Below are 26100 nucleotides of genomic sequence, written 5' to 3' on the forward strand. Positions count from 1 at the left end.
TAATACATCTTATGGTGAAGCTAAAAACTAATCTTGATTTCATATGATAAATCCTGACTTTAATTCACTCCTCTAATTATGTGAAATAATACTTCTCTGAGGTTGGATGGTTTTCAAATGAAAACTTGTATCAACCTGTCACATGTCAACACTTCCTAATATTGTCTGAAATAAAGTATAATGATAACAAAGGCTGGAATATTAGAATATGATATTTATAGCTTAGGTAACATAAATAGGACTGAATATTTAAATATTTATCTTTTGAGGGACTTCTAATAATATATAGATATATAGATATATAGATATATAGATATATAGATATATAGATATATAGATATATAGATATATAGATATATAGATATATAGATATATAGAGAGATATATATATAGTAGAGGCCCAATGCATGAAATTCGTGCAAGAGTAGGCCTTCCTTTCCCCGGCTGCCTGCACCACTTCCCTTAGCTGCCAGCACCTGGGACCCAGGCTTCCCTCACAGAGGTAGTCCCTGTCCACCTGCCACAGACTGTTGGTTGGTGGCCTGGGCCTCCCTCTTTGGGGCAATCATGGAGCCCCCAATTGATCGCCCCACTGGCCGGTGGCCTGGGCCTTCCTCTGCAGGGCGATCATGAGGCGATGGTTGGGCCCCTGACCAATCACATCACACCCGCCTTGGCTGGCCTGGCGCCAGTGGGTGTCATAGCATGGTCCTGGATGGTCCTCAGGATGGTCTTTCCGCTGTTCAGTGGATTTGCATATTATGCTTTTATTATATAGGATATATTTTATTATAGCTTCTACATATATATATATTGCTTCTTTTACCATTTCAGGTAATAATCCATATAATATTCCATATATAAAGATAGGTACTTAACTGGGTCAAAATTATTTTCAGTAAATATCTGCATAATAAATATTTTCAGCTTTTGAGGTACTACATTTCTGTTGTAAATACTCAACCATACTATTTAATCAAAAAAATATGTAATTATATGACCATGGCTGTGTAACAATAAAAATTTGTTTACAAAATCAGAAGTTGGACAAGACTCACCATGCAGCCCATCCTCTCTCCTTCTCTCTATATTCAAGTAGTCTTAAAAGCCTCTCCATGTGTTCTCTCCTATGGGCTAGTTTAGGCTCTTTCTACCACGGCAGCCACAGGGTAGTAGAACTTCTTATACAGCAGCTCAGGGCTTCACAACCTGTGTCTGATCAAAGGAGCCCGAAGCTTCATTGTCATTCATGATCTAGCCTCTGAGGTCATGTGGTGTCACTTCCAACACATTCTATCCGTTACAAAGGCATCACAGGTCCACGCAGATACAAATATCCATTGTGGAAATGACATAGTCCCAATGTAGAAAAACATGTGGAGGGAAGTTATTGTTGTGGCCTTTCTTGTAAAATACTGCCTGTTACAGGAAACAGTGAAATTGTTTCAAATATTATAAACTAGAGGCCCAGTGCATGAATTCGTGCACGGGTGGGGTCCTCTGAGTGGCCTGCAGGGATCGGGCCAAAACCTGCAGTCCAATGCTGCCTGCAGCTCCTACCTGCCACTCCCGCTCATCCAGGCCCCACTGTGCCTGCCACAGGCTCGCGCCCAATCAGTCCCTGATCAGGAGAGGCTTGCGCTGCTGCAGCAGTGCTCACCAGCCATGAGCCCTGCCTCTGGTGCCCTCCCAAGGGGAGTGGCCTTCATGATCAGGCTGAAACTAGCTCTCTGACATCCCCCGAGAGGTCCTGGATTTTGAGAGGTCACAGGCCAGGCTGAGGGATCCCACTGGTGCATGATCAGGCTGGGGTGGGGCCGTGGGAGGGCTCCAGGGCATGTCGGGCCCATCTCGCTCAGTCCCGATCAGCTGGACCCCAGCAGCAAGCTAATCTACTGGGTGGAGCATCTGCCCCCTGGTGGTCAGTGCACATCATAGTGAGCAGTGGAGCAGCCTTAGCATATCATTAGCATATTGCACTTTGATTGGTTGTTCAGTTGTTCTGATGTTCGGTCTATTTGCATATTACCCTTTTATTACATAGGATAGATATTTCTTTCTCTCTCTACAACTGGAGTAGAAATTGATTCTCCCAAGAGTACACTAACTATTATCAAGACTTCAAGATCTTATACACTCTTTTCAAATAAATAATATTTATTTTTTTATTCTAATTTTATAGCTACTTTGAGAGGAGGCTCCAGGTGGAAAGTAGCTAAACTAAATCTTATTTCAGTGTTATGAAACTTTCTAGATACTGGCACCAGCAAATTATTAAATGACTTTGAACAAATTGGAACAAGAACACTAGATACAAGGTAGACTGTAGATTGTTTACAGAAACAATTACATCAAAATAAAAAAAAAATGTTTCCCGTACTTCAATTAATTATAAAAATGTTCTATTTTCATAGCAGATCTTATAATTGCCTTGGGTATCTGAACTAGCACTATTTTCCCCATCATGAAAAATACTCCAATATGATAGTCCTTTTTCTGAAGTGTAAAATATGTGAAAAATGGGGACAAATTAAGATAAGTGTAGCATTATTTTGCAGTTTTTCTTTTCTAGTCATTTGGCAAATCATAAATGCTGCCAATTATAGCATTTCCCATGAAGCAGTAAAAATGAAATGTTCTTTCAAAGGAAATAATTTAAAAATACACTCTTCTAATTTTTAGTTTAGGAAACATACTTTTAATATTATGTATAGAATTTTTACTAGTTTCAATAAATACTGATATCAGCATAAACATATGTTCTGATTATGAATAAATTATAAATATAAATAATTTATGTTAATATCTTAGCATTGTTATTTCTTATCACTACCAGGAGGAAAACAATGTCATAACAGAGGTAAATCCCTTTTAGTCAAAGGTTTATTGTAAAATATTGCAAACTATTCATAGTTTAGAATCTCAATCAAATAATAATGGATGTATTTAACCAAGTATTCGCCTAACTCAACTTGAACATATTAATGTTACCAGAATAACTCTAAGATAGCCAGGATTTCTTTTAAATATATTTTTTATTGATTTTTTAGAGAGAGAAAAAGTGAGAGGGAGAGAGAGAAGCATCAATGTGAGATAGAAACATTGATAGGTTGCCTGCCCAAAACAACCAGACTGAGGATAAAACCTTCAACCTGGGTATGTGCCCCGAATGGGAATCTAACCAATGACCTTTCAGTTCATGGGACGATGCCCAATCAACTGAACCACACCAGCCAGGGAGATAGCCAGGATTTTTATTTGCAGTAGTCACTGGTGCTTCCCAGTAACCTAGAGTTATGTCTGTCCTACAAAAAACTGTTTATAACAGGCATTTTGGGTACCAACATCATATCCCTTTGGCCAGTCTCTGATTTCAGCTTAGTTGTACCAACAGGTACCGATTCACCTTGGCAATCAGTACAACCTTAAGCATGTCTGTGTTTTATTTTTTTATTTTTTTTTCACATGTAACCCAGGACCTTCCCCAAGGCTCTGGAGTTCTAGATCTGGTGAAATTTTAGCCCAGAAATGTAGGGGACAACTCTTCAATGTTAACAGATGGAAACTATTGGATAATGCACCAGCCTTCCATCTTTCAATCTGATGCTTTTGGGCGGCATCCAGTATAGCTGGCAATAAAACACACTATCAGTGAGGCACATGGGATCACCTTCCAAATAAATGACTTCACCCAAGTCTTTGTCTTAGGTACTGCTTTTTGAGGGGTGGGGATGAAGGGAAGAGCTCAATTAAAACGATAGTCTGTAGCTAGTAAGGCTTTTGCTTTGTTTTGAAAACAAGTGTCTGGCAAGTCAGCTATTTAAATTATATGTGACACCTTTCATTTTTGCAATGCACACCTTTGGTCAAAGTGAGACTCTAAAATCACATAAAGGTAGAGTTGCATAAAAGACATCCTATATAATAAAAGGGTAATATGCAAATTGACCGTAATGGCAGAATGACCCAGGAATGACTGGTCGCTATAACGTGCACAGACCACCAGGGGGCAGACGCTCAACACAGGAGCTGCCCCCTGGTGGTCCAGTGTGCTCCCACAGGGGAGCTCCGCTCAGCCACAAGCTGGGCTGATGGCTGCAAGCACAGTGGTGGTGGTGGGAGCCTCTCCCGCCTCCTCCTTGGCAGCGCTAAGAATGTCCGACTGCCAGCTTAGGACCAATCCCCTGGGGAGTGGGCCTAAGCCAGCAGGTGGACATCCTAAGCCATCAGGTGGACATCCCCTGAGGGGTCCCAGACTGTGAGAGGGCACAGGCTAGGCTAAGGGACCCTTTCCCCTGACCCCCTCTGAGTGCACACATTTTTGTGCACTGGGCCTCTAGTATTCTTATAACCAGAGTAAAACACAATTTAGGTTGAATGTTTCTCTTAGCCCTTTTAGTAAAGGCAGATGTTTGAAAGAAAGGCACAGGGAATTTGCAGTTTCTTCTCTACTGATTTGGCAAATCACATTATACAGGTCACGTATATAGCACTTGAATATAAATCAACAACTTGGTGACTATCAGTCAAAGTAAAGTATAATAGCTACTTCTCAATTTTTATTTCAATACACATGCTCCTTATTTTCCATTTATTGAATTAAATATTAATTGAATTGATCCTTTTCCAGGCACTGAAATATATAAATAGCATTTACCTAGTTGGTCAATTGCTTTGGTTTCTGGGTACTCAATCCCTTGAGAAGCTCTGAGAAGCCTAAAAGAGGTGACTTAGGACAAACTATCTGGAGAAAAAAAGAAAGGAACACTGATCCATTGTCTCCCAAGGCTCCCTGACCAGAGTTATCTCTCAGGTCACAACACTTCCAGGTTGTATATACTGAGATCTAAGTCATTTTCTGCTGAGTCCATCCCTGAAGCACACAAAAGTCCTAGGACTGAAAGAAGTAATCAGTGTTTTAGACTGAGGTGAGGTATTTCCAGATATACCAACGTGAATTTTGTCAGAGTACCAGTGACTAGAATAGAGGGTGAGGTTGTGAGTATTCATTACAGTACTTAAGCAATAATTGAAATTGACTCCATTGCATCTGTGCCTTTCCTCTCTGTTATTGCATGAGGTTTATCTTTGGACATTTTGAACATATTTCAGGTATGTTTTTGTTCTCCAGGACACCTTAAAATCATTTCCTTTTTCAATAAACATTGGATTGTAAACCCCACATATATGAGATCAAATGCTGTGTTGTTCTCTACTGTGTCTTTATTAGATAAATTGTGCATTTGATATAGTTTTGTTTCTAATTGAATAAATTATTGAATGATTTAAACTTCCACATTTTTACCTCAAAAGTGAATGGAAATATTTATAAAAAGTCTGAGACTCTCCTACTTATAAGCATAGTAATGGTCATATAATTTTTCCTTGTATTTTTTGTACTTACGAGACTAAGAAGGTCTTTACAATTTTCAAAAACCAGCATGGCTAATCTGACAAACTTGACCAACTTTTTGGGAACCTGTTGAAAAATATACAGTTTTACAAAGTTAAATATTTTTTTTTTATTTTTATTTAAAAGAAACAAATTTTAAATTAAGTAATTAACTCTACATTTTTTTTTTCTCAGTAATGAACCATTTATCTAGGTAAATATGTCTTAGTAGAAAAAATAAAATAGATTAAAGTCGTTAAACTTGTTTTTGGTAGTTCACAAGATACCCGATTAGAACTGAATAGAATCAGAGAGGAATAATATATTTAAGTCTATAAGTATTTATGGCAAATAGTTAACTCCTCTATAAAACCCATAGCAGAGACTCCCAGTGCCCATCAGTAATGGTCCTTATAGCTAACCTGGGTGATTCACTGAAATGCATTGCCTCTTCAACTTCCTAGGTGTGACCCTGTGACTAGGTTGTTGTCATGGGTAATACAATGTATGGGTGAACTTGATGAGCATCACTTTTAGGACTGTCCCTTAAAAACTTTCCTTCCAAAATTCTGACTCTCTGTTTTCCATCTGTTGACTGAAGGGTGAGAATACTAAACATATTTCAGAAATAGAGACATAAGATGGAAAGAACTTGGACCTGTGTAGGGCAGAACCCTGGCCCCCTTGATATTCCTTCATCCTGCACACATTAGGTGGTATATTAAAGAAGAAATATAATTTTATTATGATAAGCCAGTGAAATCCTCTCTAATAAAAAGGTAATATGCAAATTAACCATCACTACGCTACACGGGCCACGCCCACCAGCCAATCAGGGCGAGTATGCAAATTAACCCCAGCCAAGATGGCTACCATTGGGTTTCCCCGGCAACAGAAGAAGCCAAGCTTTCCTCACACTCTGGTGGGCCCAGGCCTCCACTCAAGGATACAAAGTTTCAATTATAGAAATGGCAGCAGCCACAAATTAGCAGGAGGCTTGGCTCCTCTCCAGGCTACAAAGTTTCAATTGTAGAAGGTAAATAAATTCCAGATACCAGGGCCTCTGCTTGGGTCACCAGGGGCGTGGCTGGCCTGCAAACCACCACAGGCCCCTCGCCCAGACCTCTCCACACCCCAAGGGAACCCCACCCTGATCCAGGACACCTTCAGGGCAAACCAGCTGGTCCCCACCCATGCACCAGGCCTCTATCCTATCTAATAAAAGAGTAATATGAAGATTGACCATCACTCTAACACACAAGATCAAGACAGCTGCCCCTATGTGGTCAAAGATCCTGCCCCCATGTGGACACAAGATGGCCACCACAAGATGGCCAGCAGGGGAGGGTATTTGGGAGGTACCAGGCCTGCAGGAGAGGGCAGTTGGGAGGCACCAGGCCTGCAAGGGAGAGCAGTTGGAGGCAATCAACCCTGCAGGGGATGGCAGTTAGGGGTGACCAGGCTGGCAGAGGAGGGAAGTTGGGGGCAAACAGGCTGGCAGGGGAGCAGTTAGGCATCAATCAGGCTGGCATGGGAGTGTTTAGGGGGTGATCAGGCTGGCAGACAGAAGCGATTTAGGGGCAATCAGGAAGGCAGGCAGGCGAGCAGTTGGGAGCTAGCAGTCCTGGATTGTGAGAGGGATGTCCGACTGCCCGTTTAGGCCCGATCCCGGTAGGATCGGGCCTAAACGGGCAGTCGGACATCCCTTGAGGGGTCCCATATTGGAGAGGGTGCAGGCTTGGCTGAGAGACACCCCCCCCCTCCATGCACGAATTTCGTGCACCGGGCCTCTAGTATCAGAATAATATTTGTTACTGCAAATAGCATTATTTGGCATTCTCTGATAAAGACGTACTTAGAAGTCAGTCTGGTAGAATACATATGTGGAGAATATATTTCTTTGGAAATTTTCTTAAAGTCCTAAATTATAAATCCCTGTGGCCCTAAGTAGACTTTCTTTATCCATCTCCCAAAGACAGGCTGTAGGAAGAATGAACAAGATGGATATCAGGACAACCACGCCCATACGAATTCATTTCCACCATCCCTCTTTTAACCAGATAGAAGGGAAACCAATGGCCAATCCGAAGAAAAGCATGCCCAAGTGATTCCTTGCCTGAAGGTGCTAGGCACAGAATGTCATACATACTCACTCAAGCCAGTAAAAAGTATGATCTTTTAGGTGGCTTCTTAAATTAGGGTTTGAGCAGGACAGATGCTCTGTATGGTTAGGTCTTGGCCTCCTGGCCTCTAAGAAGATGCACTTGGTCGCCATAAGGATGTTCACTTAAACTGAGCAGCAAGGGTACCCTGTCATTGAAGACTACTTGGCTGAGATAATCTTTTGAAGGCTCTGGTTTTCAGAGGTTCAGGCCATCGAATGCTGGTTATGTTTGAAGCTGGGTCTATAGCTGGCAATATCACAGCAACATTGCCGAACTTAAAAATAGAATTAAAATATAAATCACATCATACCGTGAAATGTGAAGTCCATGAGACCTTAGAAAAAGATGCTTAATTTCAGTTTTCAAAGTAAGCAGGCAATGATTTTCAAGAGAAATAACTAAAGCTTATCTCAATTAACTTAAATTAACTCAGACATAAAGCTAAGAGACTTTTTGAGAGAGTCTAGGATTATATTCTGTAAACCATTGACATAAATTAAGTTTTAAAAATATAGTTACTAAATTCTAATTTTAAAAATGAAATAAAGTGGAATGTATTTTAATTAATGAAACATTTACTTGATGTTGCTTAAGGTAAGTAGGTTAGAAACCAGGCTTATATTTATAACTAGCTTATATTTTTGAATGCCATCCTTTTTGTGGTATGGGCTCAGTAAAACCATGGCCCATAAATTTAGAAAATCAAATTGCACTAACAAAGCCAGTGGACAGAGAACTAATTTTGTAAGTAAAGTTGATATTCAATAAATTCTGCTGGTGAAAACAGGTAATTTATGGAATACACCGACATAAAAATTTGTTAATTTGATCTAACCAGGTAAAATTAAAGCTAAGGTAGCCTGGCACAACAAGGTACTTGTTCTTATTTAGTAAATCATACAATATATGATACAATAAGATGTGAAGATCTCAAAATGAAGATAAAAGAGGAGAGACATATGAGGGTTATTTTGAATAGGAGAAATGTCATAGTTCCAAGACAATCATTCTTTATTCAATTGCAAAAACTGGCCATGAGTATGATCATTTATCCTGTAAACTTTTGTATCAATCACTGTCTTTATGCTACATAGTTATATTTTCTACTGAAGGAGAGAAATTGACAGTTATACTTACAGCTACAAAGATGTTCAACAGTATTACTGTATTAAAATGAAGCTTTTCTATGCTGTGATATTTATCAAATGAAGAAATTATGATGACATAATTTTTTAAATAAGTCTTACTATTTTTTAATTTTATTTTTACAAGATTTTCATTATAAAAATATCACAACAAAAAGTTGGATATCCATTAAGGTAATACGACTTTACAATGATCAGTTTATTCAATTACATTATAATAAAAGGGTGGAAAAACCATACAAAGGACCCAACTGCAGAAAGTCTACTTGTAAAGGTAAAAACTATATATTTCTTTCTTTTTACACATAAGCCAGCTACATTTTTCTTTCTAAAGGTCAATCAATGACAGCATGAACTTTTTCTTTTCCAATACTGAAAAGCAGCAATAAATTGCTTTCACTATACATTGTGTAACTGTATACTCTTGGATAACTTTTAATTCCTAAAATCACAATAAATGACCTTCTTCGCAATATCACAATTGTTTGTCTAATTTCAAAAATGGTCTATGGCAATATCCTCAAATTTTCACAATTCTGGAACTTCTTTTCTAGTTGTCAGTCACAAAGTGAATTTATATTACATTTTTCCTTAAGAACCTTGAGTTTAAAGTTCAAATATAATCTAAAGTGATAGGGGGATCTATAAAATCTAAGTTGTGTTTTAAAGATTTTTTAAAAATTAAGACAGGTAAACACTTCAAGAAACTGAATAGAACAAATATATACCTGATATATTTAAACTTCACCAAGTAAAATTTGTAATATTCTATTTCCAATGGGCAGACTCATTATTCCTTGGTCATATCATGTATCCTTTTAAATAACATGTGGTGAATGCAATTTGTAAGATTGATACCATCCAATCAGCACCAACTATCTGGAAACACACTGCAAAGGAAATTGCACACTGCTTGGGTCAGAGTTGATAAAGAGTTTACAAAGGTAATTTAGCTTATTTATTGGCAGATGTATTGTCCTTAAAAGTAAAGATCTTGAGCAAGGATCCCTACTAATCTCTGTAAGTTCATTTCCCCTAAGGTAAAATTGCTTTCGGGTGATTTTGATCAGGTCCTTTAAAAGTTTGCTCAGTGATTTGCTAGATATTGTGAATCAGACTTGCTTATGGAACTTTTGGTTATAAAATCAATCTCTGAGGCTCAAAACTAAATTAATGAAACCAAAACACTGTGGTTGGAGGAGCAACATAAAGTTTTGAAAAAGGCAATCTGTTGATTCCTCTTTCACCAAAATGCTGATTAAAAATCATAATATAGTCTCTATTATATTAGGCCATTGATTTATCTTCCTTTATATGATCTGGAAACAACTAAAGTCAGCAAAAAATTTTTCTTAATTCAGATTCATAATCAGACTTTTCAACTTATTATGAAACTGGCTTTCTGAGTGCCTCCAATTTTATTCTGATCCTAATTACGAGGGGCTACAGAGACAGATGTAGAGGAAATAACATGAGCTTTCATCACATTGAATTTGGCAGGTAAATCTTGATTTACTTATTTCAATATATATGAAATTTGGCAAATTAAACTTCTTTGAGACTCAGTATCCTCAAGATAATAATAATGTTTATTGGGTATAGTTGGCATGATAAATAAAGGAGATTAATATATATATAACTAGAAGCCCAGTGCATGGGGGGAGCATCCCTCAGCCCAGCCTGCACCCTCTTCAATCTGGAAAACTTCAAGGGATGTCCGACTTCGCATTTAGGCCCAATCCCAATAGGATAGGGCCTAAAAGGGCAGTATGACATCCCTCTCACAATCCAGGACTGCTGGCTCCCAACTGCTCACCTGCCTGCCTTCCTGATTGCCCCTAACCACTTCTGCCTGCCAGCCTGATCACCACCTAACCACTCCCCTGCCAGCCTGATCGAGGCCTAACTGCTCCTCGGCCAGCCTGATTGCCCCTAACTGCCCTCCCCTGCAGTCCTGGTCCCCCCCAACTGCCCTCCCCTGCCGACCTGGTCATCCCTAACTGCCCTCCCCTGCCAGCCTCATTGCCCCTAACTGCTCTCCCCTGCTGGAGGGGAGGGCAGTTTGGGGGGAACAGACCGCCCATGCCCCAAGGGAACCCCCACCCTGATCCGGGACAACCTTCAGGGCAAACCAGCAGGCCCCCACCTGTGCACCAGGTCTCTATCTTATCTAATAAAAGAGTAAGATGCAAATTGACCATCACTCCAACACAAGATGGCTGCCCTCATATGGTCAAAGGTCCTGCCCCCATGTGGACACAAGATGGCCACCACAAGATGGCCAGCAGGGGAGGGCAGTTGGGAGGTACCAGGCCTGTAGGGGAGGGCAGTTGGGGACGATCAAGACTGCAGGGGAGGGCAGTTAGGGGTGAGCAGGCAAGCAGAGGAGGGAAGTTGGGGGTGACCAGGCTTGCAGGGAAGGGCAGTTAGGGGCAAACAGGCTGGCAGGGGAGCAGTTAGGCATTAATCAGGCTGGCAGTGGAGTGGTTAGGGGATGATCAGGCTGGCAGGCAGAAGCAGTTAGGGGCAATCAGGAAGGCAGGCAGGTGAGCAGTTGGGAGTCAGCAGTCCTGGATTGTGAGAGGGATGTCCGACTGCCCATTTAGGCCCAATCCCTCGAGGGGTTCCAGATTGGAAAGGGTGCAGACTGGGCTGAGGGACACCCCCCCCCGCACAAATTTTGTGCACTGGGCCTCTTGTAGTTTATATTATGATTTTTCTGCCCTTGGAAGTAAAACTAATCATGCATTACAGACTTAATATAAAAATATCTCATCATGAAATTGTTTATTTCTTCCCTTCTAAATATCCATTTAGCTTGCTGCCTCACTTTCCATAGGAATTTATTAAAATGATAGCCTTTAGTAAGAACTTCCTTAGCCATTCTAAATGTTTACCTACTCCTCCCTCTCTCTTTTCTTTTAGTTCTTGTTTATAATATTTTACTGGCTTGGTCTCCTGATCAAAAGGCCTATAGAGTGGATGGTTAATTGGTGCAAAGAGTTCAAATGTAAATTATTGATCCATTTTATTTCCCAGACGTAAATAAAGTAAATGCTAAGTGAAAAGAACATACAACATACTAACAGAAAATAACGTTCCCAAGCTCTTCATTTACATTTTAACATTAAACACAGGTAAAACTTAAAGATATAATATTATTTTCTTCTTTTCTTTGTCCTCTCTGCATTGTTCTTAGGGACCTTATATGGAAAGAAGAAGGCTAGCCCAAGGTGCATTTGGGCTTCCTTCAATCCTATGACAATATAGAAACTAAATACTCTTAATAGCTACATAAACTACACCTGGCACTTTCATTCCTACTAGTCACTTTAATTTGGATGAAAGAGTTGATAGGATTAGATGAGTTTCCACAGAAATCTACTCATTTTCAATATTATCTCATTCTCTTTACTGTATACAGTAACAACGATTTTCATTTATTTCTTGAACCTGCTATACTCATCTTAATACAGGACTCATGACTTTTGGCTCAGTGGATAGAGCATCAGCCTTCGGACTGAAGGGTCCCAGGTTCGATTCCAGTCAAGGGCATGTGCCTTGGTTGTGGGCACATCCCCAGGAGGGGGTGGGCAGAAGGCAGCTGATCAAAGTTTCTCTCTCTCAATGTTTCTGACTCTCTATCCCTCTCCCTTCCTCTCTGTAAAAAAATAAATAAAATATATTTTTAGAAAAATTATTACTGAAATAAATTTTTGTACTAAGTAATATTGCATATAAACTCCTCCTACCCACAGATATTTTACAGTAAAGGACATAAGAAAATACTACATTATGTAGAACAGTCATTTTTCTGATGTCATGCTCTGAGAGTACTTTCCAAAACTATATAAGGTCGAAGGTGGTTTTTCCTATTAATCAATCAGGTTTTATATAAAAGTCACTTCCAGAGGTCCTTCTAAAACCACATATTAGACTCAGACCCTGTGAACTGATATCATAGTGCTTTGATCATCTAATCTTAAAACTAACTTGTCACACTTACTTGACATGACTCTTAATCATCTGTTCACCATTTCATTTCTAAACCTTGCACCCTGTATTTATGAGATAAATTGTGTTGTAATTTTTGTAAAGCTTTGCCTTGTTGCCCTCTTGCCGAACTTCCACAATATTAACTGTTCTGTTATTAAAGTCTCATATTATTCTGCAATTGCTTTAGGAGAGCTATATTTTCTCTCTCAAGTTGAGTATATGTACTTTGAAGGCAAATGTAATTTATTTTTCCCCTCTAATATCCACAGAATCCAATACTATCATTAGCAAAGGAAGGATTCCCTAGAAATTTGTTGTTGTTGTTGTTGTTGTTTTGTTTTTGTTCTTGGTGGATCACTGAACCAAATAGTATTTAATAAAGCAAATTTTGTGAATTAAGAGAATTAGTAAATAAATAGCATATAAATTCTTAATTATGGGATGAAATGTGGAACTGGTAAAAGAATAATTGAAAACCTGTATAGCTTAAAGTTTTAGAAAAGAAAATTTGTAGGATATATCTATAAACCAGAGAGAAAATTACATATATGTGAAATGCATGTATCTATATATACAAGGTGGGGCAAAAATAGGTCTACAGAAAAACACAATAATTAATAAATAATAATAAAAGAATAAACTCTTTCATGTACTCACATCTATAAACCTACTTTTTCCCCATTCTGTCTTGTAAAAATACTAGAGGCCCGGTGCACAAAATTTGGGCACTGGGGTTGGGGGGAAGCAAGGGTCCCTCAGCCCGGCCTGTGCCCACTCACAGTCTGGGAGCCCCGCAATCGATCACCCCAAAGAGGTAGGCATCGCCCACTGGGCCAGGGCTCAGCGATGGATTGCCCTAAAGAGATAGGTCCTTCCCACTCACCAGGGCTCTGCGATGGATCACCCCTGCAGAGGGAGGCCCTGGCCACCCACTGCAGCACCGCCACTGGATAGCCTGGGCCTCCCTCTTTGGGGCAATTGATGGCACCCCGCAGAGGGAGGCCCTGCCCACCCACCTCAGCCTGCAGATCAGTGGCCTGGGCCTGCCTCTGCAGGGTGATCATGGAGTGATGGCCGGGCTCCTGAGCAATCTCATCACATGCGCCTTGGCTGGCCTGGTGCCAGTGGGTGTCATTGTATAGTCCTCTGGATGGTCGTTCCGCTGTTCAGCCACTCAGTCGATTTGCATATTATGCTTTTATTATTATAGATACTAGAGGCCCGGTGCACAAATTTGTGCACCAGTGGGGTCCCTCGGCCTGGCCTGCGGGATTGGGCTGAAACCAGCCTTCTGATATCCCCTGAGGGGTCCTGGATTGTGAGAGGGTGCTGGACAGGCCGAGGGACCCCACTATGCACAATCAGGGCTTGGGAGGGATGTGGGAGGTTGGACAGCCAGGAAGGGACCCGGGGGAGGGCTACCCGGCCCATCTGGCTCAGTCCCGATTGGCTGGACCCCACAGTAAGGTAACCTACCAGTTGGAGCATCTGCCTCCTGGTGGTCAGTGCACGTCATAGTGAGCAATTGAGCAGCTTTAGAATATCATTAGCATATTACACTTTGATTGGTTGAATGGATGACCAGGCATCTGGACACTTAGCATATTAGGCTTTTATTATATAGGATATTTTTCAAAATACTAACTATAAAGGTCTTGAGTTATCACTATATTCTGAAGGCTAATTCTGAAAAGTAGCCTTCTTAGGTATAGATAAGTGTAACTTTAAAAAACAATGGGAGCAAACACTCCATGAATGCTTATAGATAATCATATAGTTTATTTCTTTTTGTTAGGAAAGACTTACTTCAAATATCTCTAAGTAAAAAAAAAAAAAAATGAACACACATGTACACACACATATCCACAGAGTTAAATCAACATAAGAGTAAGAACAGGAGCTCTGACATCAGACAAACTGGCCTAGATTCTAGTGTTTCATAGCCGCAGTGTGCTCATTAGCCCTGGGCACATAATATGTTAAATAAAGATAATGCTATTTTTACATTGCCATAGTATTCTGAGATATTAATGAGATAATGTATGTAAAGTGCTTAGTATTGGCACATAGTAAGCACTTGTTCAATGCTTAGCTATTAATAAAATTATTGTGGGCATCTAATATGGATCTACCATAAAAAAATGTAGTTTTCCTTTTCGTCTTAGAGGAAGAGTTGGAATTAATATACATTGAGCAATTACTCAGTGCCAAGTACTATACAAAATAAATTCTCATTTAAACCTCTTCACAAACCTATAAATTAGGATATCTCTATTATATGCATGAGAAACCAGTGGCTTACACAGTGAAAATAACTTATGCAAATTTAGAACAGCATCAGAGAACAGGGTGGATGTTTAATTTGGCCTGCTTAACTCCAAAATCCATGTTTACTATGGCAAGTATTGTTCCTGGCAATTTTCATTATTTATGGGTTCAAGGTAATTAGGTTAAATGAAATGAAGAACAGATAGAACCATGACTGACATATAGAATACCCTTTCAATAAAGTCTATTTGGTGTGGCATTTTTTAATTCATGATTTTTAATACAACCCTAAGAGAAAGAATCAAATTAATTTTATATTAAACTATATTCCTATCTGATGAAATAAACTTTCAGCTGAATAAATTTGTTTCAGAAATTCATATTATTTTTAATTGTCTTCATAATCTTGTGTGTGTTTTTTGTATTACAAAATAGATTTTAGGGCTTGCATTCTTGTCATTTATTATTTTTCTTTAACATACCTAATTATATTATACTAGAGGCCTGGTGCATGAAATTCGTGCACGGAGCGGGGGTTCCTCTGCCTGGCCTGCACCCTCTCCAATCTGGAACCCCTTGGACATCCCTCTCACAATCTGGGACTGCTGGCTCCTAACCGCTTGCTTGCCTGCCTGCCTGATCGCCCCTAACTGCCTCTGCCTGCCTGATCGCCCCTAACTGCCTGCCTGCCTGCCTGATCGTCCCTACCTTGCCCCCCTGCTGGCCTGATCAACCCTACCTTGCCCCCCTGCCCACCTGATCAACCCTAACTTCCCCCCACCAGCCTGATTGTCCCTAACTTGCCCCCCTGCCGGCCTGATCACCCCTAACTGCCTCTGCCTTGGCCCCCAGTCTGTCCTCCCTCTGTGGGAGGCAACCTGCTGGATCAGGGGAAGACACTGCCCCCATTTCCCCACTGCTGCTGCTACTGCCAGCCTGAGCCTCAGCCCTTTGCAGCCTCCCATGGCTGCCTGAGCCTCAGCCCTCGCAGCCACTGCAGCTTTATCTGGAAAGACGGCTAGAAGACATTCACTCTAATTAGCATATTACCCTTTTATTAGTATAGACTAGAGGCCCAATGCACAAAATTCATGCAAGGGGCTCGGCCCTCACAGCTGCAGCTTCGTCTGGAAGGTCATCTGGAAGGACGTCCAGAAGGTTGTTTGACTGTCCGGTCTAATTAGCATATTATGCTTTTATTATTATAGATCCTTAGAGAAGTAATGAGACTTGGCTATGGACAAGGAGAATCTATACAACCTTCGGTGGAGAAGCAGAGAGAAGGCAAGCACCCACTAAGGTACCCAATGCTTAAGCATCTTTCACAAACAGAGCATTCATATCTGAATGGTATCTTCCAGAGAAGCAGTGTTGATCAGCAGAAGAAGAACCACAAGTTTTGCCCATAAAGTGGCAACACACATTCCTTTTAGTTCCTTCCACAGGAATACACTGAGGATGCTGAACCTGAAAAGGATTTTGTTCCTACCACAATGAAGAGGGAGCAGACAGATAGATGGCTCTCCCTTCCTCCCTCCATTCAATCAGCCACTGCTCTGAAGGATTTTTGTGAATAAATGAGAGTTAAATCAGTTCATCATCTGAGTTTCAAAAGATAATGTGTAGCTTTGCCTGTCCTTTTCCTTCCCATTCCTGTGTTAGTCTTCCTTATTCCATAATTGAAAGATACTATTTCTTTTTTTTTTCCTTAAACATTTTCTCTTTACTTGCCAATTCCAGGATATAGTACACACTTAATTTATTATTTTACAAATGAGTAAATGGAGGCTGAGTAATTACTGTCTTTTTAAAATTCATCTGGATATAGGATCAGAATCCAGAACTTTTGGTATTTTTTATTTATTTGTAATTAAACTTTCTTTTGAGAAAAGTATAGATTCACATGCAATTATAAAAAATATTACAGAGGAACCCCAGGTACTATTTACCCATTTCCCCCCAATGGTAACATTTGCAAAATTATGGCACCATATCACAACCAGGATATTGGCATTAAGACAATCCAGAGCAATTCCACCACCCCAGGAATCCCTGTGCTGTGCTTTTATTTATTTATTTTTATTATTATTTTTAAAAAATATTTTATTGATTTTTTTACAGAGAGGAAGGGAAAGAGATAGAGAGTTAGAGAAATCAATGAGAGAGAAACATCGATTAGTTGCCTCCTGCACACCCCCTACTGGGGATGTGCCCGCAGCCAAGGTACATGCCCTTGACCGGAATCGAACCTGGGACCTTTCAGTCCACAGGCTGACACTCTATCCACTGAGCCAAACCAGTCAGGGCATATTTTTATTTATTTTTATTTATTGATCAATGTATTACGCATGTGACCTTATGTCCCCATTGCCCCCCCACCCCCAACCTCTGCGCTCATGCCCTCACCCCCCTGTTGTCTGTGTGTCTGTGTCCATTGGTTATGCTTATATGCATGCATATAAGTCCTTTGGTTGATCTCTCCCCCTCCCCCCTCCCCTCCTCTGCCTTCCCTCAGAGGTTTGACAGTCTGATCAATGCTTCTCTGTCTCTGGATCTGTTTTTGTTCATCAGTTTATGTTGTTCATTATATTCCACAAATGAGTGAGATTATGTGATATTTATCTTTCTCTGACTGACTTATTTCACTTAGCATCATGCTCTCCAGGAGACACTATTTCTTGATGTTCCTTCTTCTTGGTTACTGTTCAGTATCTTCTGCTTCTCTTTGACTCTCCCAGTTCTGGCAAGCCTCCTGCCATGGCCAGCACCTGGTATTCCTAGACACACACCCTTAATGGAACACTGCTCCATCCACAGAAGCTGAAAGGCTGATGTGGTTCAGCCTGGTCACCCCTCTATGTTTTTACTTCTTTATTCATGACAAGTACATCACTCAAGAAGCTTTGCGTGCATTTTCTATTGATTTTTTGAAGGATTAGAGTAATTCAATAAGCTTGTTATAAAGAAATAGCAAAATTAAAATTGTAGGCAATGTGACTTGTTTTCTCTCCTAAAGGCAAATACCTTTGGAGATTGGAATAGAGGTTAAAGCAGTGGAATAACATGATCAAATTTTATTTAGGTAACAGAGAAATGATTGCTTTACTGAAGTATGAGTGAGGTTAATGAACATAATACAGAGGATGCTCTTTTACAAGTCATCAATATGTCCATCTGTACATTTTAGGAACTTATTGCTATTACATAGTTTTACAAATCTCATATAAGCTACACATTCTAGTCCCAGAACCATGTACAAAATTTCACAGTTTCAAGGTTGTGTAAGTCTCTTTTTCCACTAGAATTTGTGAAGATGCCTTTGGTTGCAAGTAAAAGAAAACACTAAATTAAAATAATTTAAATAATAAAAATTCATCATCACACACATATAATTAAGTAAGTTCCAAGGATAGTGATATGACTCCTCAAAATATCACAATGGCATTAGTACATTTTGCCTTTCTTGTCTGCCATTCTTGGCACGTCATTTTGCACTTGGTCTAGTCCTCTTAACAGACACAAGATGGATGCATCAGTTCCCAGAATAGCATCCGGAGCTGAAAATGTCCAGCTAAAGAAATGGTGATTTTTCTATGTGTGTCTTTTTTGACCAGGGAATAATCCTTCCCTAGAACCATTCTTTCCTTCCTCCAGACAATTTCATCTAATGTGTAATTGCTAGGATTGATTCATATCTCCATTCTTAAATCAATCTATTAGAAGGGAAATTGACTTTTCATTAAGGACTTAGGATGATCCATATGGAGCCCTGTTAAAATTTAAATAAAATTCAGACACTGCCAGCATAAAACAAGGAATGAATAACTATACAGATTGCACTGGCATCCACCAGTTACTGTTAAGCCATGGTAACCCTGAAAATTTTGGACACTAATTTAAGAAACCCCCGCCAGAAATTATAGTCCTTATTTGGACAATAGGCAGAACAAACCCCCTTTCCAGACTAAGCAAAGAAGGACAAATGAGACAAAGTGATTGATAAAACGCAATGAAAGGAAATTAAATGGACCAAGATCTCTCAACTCCAAAGTGAAGAAAGTTTCAAGAACAGAGAGATCAATTGCTTTAAATGTTTCAGTTATAACAATACATAGGTGCAGAATAAAGATTCCATCAAATACCATCACATAAATAAAATGTTCCTTTCCTCACATTGATGGGAGTAAAAATTGTCACCTCTGGTCTACCAGAGGAATATTCAGTCTTCTGGGAAGGAACTTGACCTACTGCTCTACACTTCAGTATTTGGTGCCATGTGCATCTCAGTTATGTCCAACTTTAGGATTTACTTGCATTCTTGGTCAAAGCAGGGACGCGCTCTCATCTTTATCACACTTATTTAAACTCCAGTTATTCTTCAGTGGCTATTTTGAGTGCCACTTCACTGTATACCAAAGCCCCAATGAGTTGCATTTCCCAGGGACACTTTCTTTAACCACTGCAGACCACATTGTTCTCTCTGAGGTAACTTAGAAGTAATGAGACTGACATGGGTTTGAATGTTTCCTATGATGTATGTGTAATCTTAGGTCAATACATTATCCCAGTCTTGGTTTCTTTATAAATTGGGAATTCAAAATTTCTCTTTCATAGAAGATTTCAGTTAGATACTGTATGTAAAGTGCCAGTACAATGCCTGACACATAATAAACTTTCAGTAATTGTTATTGAAAAGCAAAATGCTTTTTAGGACAATTTACCACTCTCCAGTCTTCTGGTGATTATAACCCATTTCTTTCAAGCCCTCACTATTAGTTTCACAAATGAAAGTTCATCTCTGTAGCTGAGATGTACCCATCTGCACAGCTAGGATAAGTGATTCTCTGCTTTACTGGAGGTAATAATCTCATGGAAATTGGTGAAAATAGGGATTTTCTGGCTTCCCCTTGGAGATTTCATTCAGAATGGTTATGTCTGTGGCCAGAATATGCATGCTAACACATCGTCCAGGTGATTCTAATCAGGTAATCCATGGATGATGGGCAAAGGAACACCATTCTACACACTTGGGTGGAATGGAAGCATACTTTGATAAAAACGTGCTTAGAGGAATAAAACAGAGCTCAGAATTTTTTAGTTATGTCACGTTATAAGTTGGATAGTCTTGAAGTTGCTACTTCAAAGAGATATATGGAAGATAATAACTTCCTTTCAGATGTGAAATTTATTTCTACATGCTAAAATGATCTACAAATTTGACTTAATGTAATTCTGAAGAAAGTTGCAGATTTTTGTGTCACCTAATTATACTTGGAACATAGTAGATAGTCAATAATAATTTATATATCTATTTATTTACTGTCACAACTAAAGTGGACAACCTTCTCTTAAAATACTTTATATTCAAGTGCAATCATATTTCAAATTCAAAGAACATACATTGTGTAAATGGCCCAGTGTAATATAACCCTTGAATGTAAAGTGTAGTAGTCTGCTTGGTTTCATATATAAATGCAGAACAATAGCCTATCCAAAATTTTTCTAAAATATTAATAACTATTTTTATAGGTTTTCTTAACCAATCATAGAAGCAAAGACAATACAAAGTTAATATAGTGAGTAGGTCATACATTTCCCTCCTGGGCCGACATTATTCCCTGCATTACATTTGTTTAACTCTCCAGGGCTACATTTTTCCAATAACGTGCATGGATAGTCACAGTATCATCTAAGGTAGTTGAACATTAATGAATCACTCAGCATAGGAAGAATAATGTTCCATATCTTTCTGCATTTTCTAAAAATTCATGTAACAGCAGTTCGGTAAGTATTAAAGAATCTTTCTTGAATAGTCATTCTTATTTTTGATTTGGCTTGCCTGTATGCATTAGTGTGTGAGGTACTATTAAATGCATTGAATTTTTAAGATAGAGTCTCCATCTAAGTATGTGTTCTCATTACTGTGTTTTCTTTGAGTGTGGACAATTAACAGTGATATATGTTATTTTCTCCTTTTCACCTACATTATGTGAAAATCCAGATAAAAGCAAGCAAGGTGAAATCTCTGGGAATCAATATAAATGCAGCCGAGGAATAAAATTTGTGTTTAAGTAACTGGTCAGAACTTCTTGATTTATAGCACTCTATAATATTGAATAGGATCTGTTTATCATACAACTACCATTGTAATGTTCCTTTATTTTTGGCAGGCTGTGATTATGAGCTTCCCATGTCCTGTACACATCAATATGTTATTTGAGGAAGAATAGTATGTGGCATTTAGTTGGCCAAAGAATGCAGTTTCCTAGTGTTTACTACTGTAAGAGTTCTTTCAGATGTCTCATGGGGACCAAGCTTTTTTACTCATAGAAGTTTGGGAAAAAAATGTTTTTGGCAGGAATATATTTACACACCCCTTGTGGTTGGCACACTTTGTGGGTACCCCTCAAAGATTTCTGCTTCCTAGTATTCACTTTTGCATACTTTCTTCCCATTGAGTGTAAGCTAAACCCAATGATTCACTTTTAAAAAAGAAAATATGACAGCCCTAACCGGTTTGGCTCAGTGAAGAGAGCATCAGCCCTCAGACTGAAGGGTCCTGGGTTCAATTCTGGTCAAGGGCACATATCTCGGTTGCTCAATCCCTGGCCCTGGTCACAGCACGTGCAGGAGGCAACCAATCAATGTGTCTCTCTTACATCGATGTTTCTCTCTCTCTCTGTCTCTCCTCCTCCCTTCCATTCTCTTTAAAAATCAATGGAAAAATATCCTCCAGTGAGGATTAACTTTACAAAAAGAAAATATGACAGAGGTGATAGAAATCATTGCCATTTTATTGGCTTTCACTCACTCTCTCATGGGATCCATTCAATGAAGCCAGCTGTCATAGTATGGGGGTGACTTATGGAGGGAACTTAGGGCAGCCTTCAGCTAACATGTAGACCAGCCAACAATTGAGTCCTAGAGTCCAAGAGACCAGGAGGAACAAAATCAGGCCAACAACCATATAAGTGAGCTTAGAAGGGAATTCTCCCCAAGGGAAGCCTTGAGATGACTATAACATTGGCCACAATTGTGATGGCAGCCTGTAAGAGATTTAATCAAGTTTTAAAATGGGTGCCAGTGAACTTCTGAAAACTTGGCCACTTTGGTCTGAAGTTGGGGAATTGAAACAGAGCTTCTTTACTTCTTGTATAAAAGTTGTCTTTAAACACGCTGTAAGATTTTCCAATTTTTTCTTTGGGAACTTCTCCCACTGAATTGCATGATGATATTACTTTGATAAAATGTAATTTCACATCCTTACTTTACATTAAAGAAAAGAATGTGTTAGTATGGCTTATTGTTACTTAAAATGTAGACAAGATTGGAGCAGGCAACAAGAGGATTCATTTTTGTGTCTCTAAAGTGGTACCATATACATGTTATACGTCTGTTCATAAAATGAAAACAAATCAGATAATTTTATGTAAATAATAAAACTAAATTTTACTTAAGCTTATATATGATTTGCCAAAATACTAAAATAAACACTTCCATTTCATTCTCTTGAAATGATTCAGAACCTAAAATTTCATATTGGAGGGTAGAATTATTTTTTTAAATATTATCTTTATTGAATTAATTTACAATTTATATTACAGAAATAAAATTAAATTGAATAACTTTAGTCCCTAAAGTTAAATTTTGATGTTATCTTTTGTCATTTTTTTTAATTTGGTAAAAATACTTATTTTCATGCAGAGCTACATTTCTAACATTTATGTTAATATTTATCATTTCTCCTCTGCTCCTTCCCCCTAGTGTAGGGCCAGATATTAATTTAATTAATGTATCATTTGACTTTTTCCATATCATAAGTTAAAGTTTAGCATCCAAATTCTAAATGTCTTCCCAATGGGCACTTCATTTTGGTTCCTAATTTATTAATGCCAATGGGCAGTAATATTTTTAAATATGTTAGGGTGTTTTATGCTCATAAAAATTACTTCAGCTACACATAATAGCATTTCTCTGAAATTGCTCTCATGAAAAATTAAATATGCCTACATTCTTATGCTTTGGAAACTATGTTTTTATTTATTTTATTTTTGAAGTACAGTATCATTTCTCTTCCTCCTTTTAATGATACAGACCTGCCATTTTTTCTATATTGCCAACCATAAAAGGTGACATGACAATAGTTCATTCTTTACTCCTATATGATATCACTTCAAGTATTTCCCTTCTGAGCTTTTAGAAATATTTCTAGAGAAGCCACCAGCACTCACACAATCACACACATGCACAATTAAATGAGGTTGTTCTAGTATAGCAATGGCAGCATATAGGAGTTAAAACACAGATGGGAGTCATCAAAACATATCTATATATATAACAGCCTGAGCGACTATGACAACCAGATGACCGGATGACCAGCCAGTAGCTATGATGTGCACTGACCACCAGGGGGCAGACACTCAATGCAGGAGCTGCCCCCTGGTGGTTAGTGCGCTTCCACAGCCAACCTCTAGCAGCTGGCCAACCTCCCACAGTTGTCCCTCCCTACCCCCTCACACCGAGGCGGCTGGCACAATCAGTCCTATCAGGACTAGGCAAGATGGCCCTGATCGGCCCTGATCACCGGCCAGGCCAAGGGACCCCACCTGTGCACGAATTCGTGCATCGGGCCTCTAGTATTATATAAAGCTGAGACCTTCAGGAAAGAGTATCCATGTACACAGAGTATAAAGGGCGGCTTGCTTTTTTCCATCACACCGGCACAAATGAAACACAGTGTCTCAAATATTATTAATTTCAAAGTGGTCAGCTGATACAGGGACCGATATAGACATTTCACAAATTTGTAAAACTTTCTCTGCAGCAGCATTATGAAGAAATAATTGATCTGAAGGTCAATGGGTACATACACATGAAGAAGGTAACATCCTACCATGATTCTTGGAGTGCAGGCTCCTAGTGGTGGTACTCACATGATCTCACAAAAAAATTGCATAATTTGTACCTGGATTTCCATTATCTTTAGGATTAAACATAAATTATTTCGCATTGTACCTGCCTCCAAGCCTGGTACCATCTCAGTGATCTCTTTTGTGGTAGCTGACTCCTCACTTTTTGTGCTCTGACTAAACTGTTTGCAGGTTTCTTGGAGGGAAAAATGTTTTCCTTCTTTACCATACCTGATCTTATACTTTCTGAATGTGTTGCCTTCCCCAAACTCTACCTCTTTGCTTATTACAGATAATTCCTGCATTGTTCAGATTTAAGCAAAAATGCCACATTTTTACAGAAGCAGAGAGCTCGTTACTTCCTCTTGGGTATTCAATGATGCACCATAGCTGCCTTTTACATTAATATCTGAAAGGATTGTAGTAGGTGTTTCCTGTACCTCTTTTCCTTTCAATTTCACTCTAGCCTCTCCTTTCTATCAAAAGATACCTTTCTATCTGCTATGTTATCAGTGTTAAAGCTTGTTATGACTTAAAAAAAAAGTTCTTTTTTTATTTTTAGTTTTTTATTAGTCTTTTTATATTCATAATAGAAGGCATCCTGACAGCCACATGACTTTTGAAATACAAGTGTCATACATTTAGAACAACAAAAAGACTCATGATTTCAAAGCTTGACTTTTTAATCATAAGCATTAGACACCTGAATAAAAAGTTATGTCTTAAGCAAGGGAATCAATAGAATTGGGGGGGAAAATGAGGAAGGGTATAAGAGCAGTTTTCTATTCTAAATATATTTTGGAGTGGGTTGGAGATAGAAGAATTGTTCCAAGAAATAAAAACAGACTTCCAAACTCTGCTTAAATAGCACTTCCTCCATGAAGCCTCCCTGGCTTTCCAGAAATGGTTCACATGCATTCTCAGAACCCAGTGCTCTCTCTGCCATCACACTCATCAAAATCGTAATAGAACAATTCATCATTTTTAAATGGCTTGTTCTTCCCTAGAATGTACATTCTATGAAGCAGTCTTTAGTGCTGTCTTTCCAAGTGTGCATCTATAGTATCATAAGGTATTCTACATAATTTATATTTCATAAATATCAAATGCAAAAATAATCGTTAAGTTAATTAAACACGGAGGATTTGTGGCTTGGAAATTAAAGAAGCTAACCTTTACAAGTTGTGGCCAAAAGGAAGCTTATTGGAAGAATCCTGGTTCATTGGAAATAAGTAGAGCAAAAGTCTTAGTTTTGCGTTATCCAGCAAAAGGGGCTGGATAACGGAAAACTAAAACCACGGACTTAAATGTGGGCTGACATTTTCCCCTCTATTAATCATTTGTGAAATTCTTTGTGTGCCAGCTTTATTCTCCTCTGCATGGCAGAAATTGGAGAACCAATGCACAGGAAAGAAAAATTTCACATTTTAGCCACCAGAAATGAATCACTGTATTCTATTGCTGCTGCTGCTGCTGTTGTTGTTGTTGTTATTATTATTATGTCTAGTTCAAACATCCCAGGTAAGCTTTCTTTCCAATCTTGAGCTCATTTCTGAGTCAGCAACTGTGGGCTGGGATCTTAGGAGCTTTTGGGAGAGGGTAGCATGAGGTTCCTTGCAAAGCCTTGTCTAAATTTCAAGTCATACATTCAGTTTGCTAACCTCTTTGAGAGAAGTGTGTTTAATCTATTAAACTTTGTATTGTAGGTGACTCTGGGGAGGCCCATGGATATACCTGAAAACCAATTTGATATTGCCATTTCATACTTTTCCCTTATTCCCGGGAACAAACCATGTAATATACTGTAAGTATTATTTTAAATATTGTATTCCAGGGTCTAATGGCGCCATCCAATAATAGGATGCACATGCAGCTATAAAACATAAGGTTTTTATAAATTTTTTATAATCTACATCTGGTAGTTGCTTTTTATGTTTAATAACTTCATGTTTATAGAGATAGACTCAGTGGTTTACTACTCACTCCTGACTGATAGCTAGTGGATGTTTTATTTATTATTGCAGAATAATATTTAATATTGGATATAACTTTAACTCTGAAAGCAATAATGTCTTTCTCAGAAGAATTAAAAGCAAGCCAATTACACGGTTGCATTTGGTTTAAGTATGTGATCACTTTGAATAAGTTCATTACTTGAGGTGTGTTGCTTGGTTTTCTAGCTGGCTGAATTCTTTACCTTCGGGCAGAAAGACTAGAGACAACAT

The 26100-nt window shown here is 38.9% G+C and overlaps 1 long non-coding RNA gene across 3 annotated transcripts in view; it reads left to right on the plus strand.

The window, feature by feature from the left end:
* Positions 1-26100, plus strand: part of LOC114231016 (uncharacterized) — a 152925-nt gene that overhangs the window by 125821 nt on the left and 1004 nt on the right. For all 3 annotated transcript variants that reach the window (XR_008557663.1, XR_008557662.1, XR_003616993.2), the window contains 2 exons: positions 16175-16266; positions 25582-25679. This is a non-coding gene — a long non-coding RNA (uncharacterized LOC114231016). The remainder of the gene's footprint in view (positions 1-16174; positions 16267-25581; positions 25680-26100) is intronic.

Source organism: Eptesicus fuscus, chromosome 2 (assembly GCF_027574615.1).
Source record: "Eptesicus fuscus isolate TK198812 chromosome 2, DD_ASM_mEF_20220401, whole genome shotgun sequence".
NCBI classification, from domain to species: domain Eukaryota; kingdom Metazoa; phylum Chordata; class Mammalia; order Chiroptera; family Vespertilionidae; genus Eptesicus; species Eptesicus fuscus.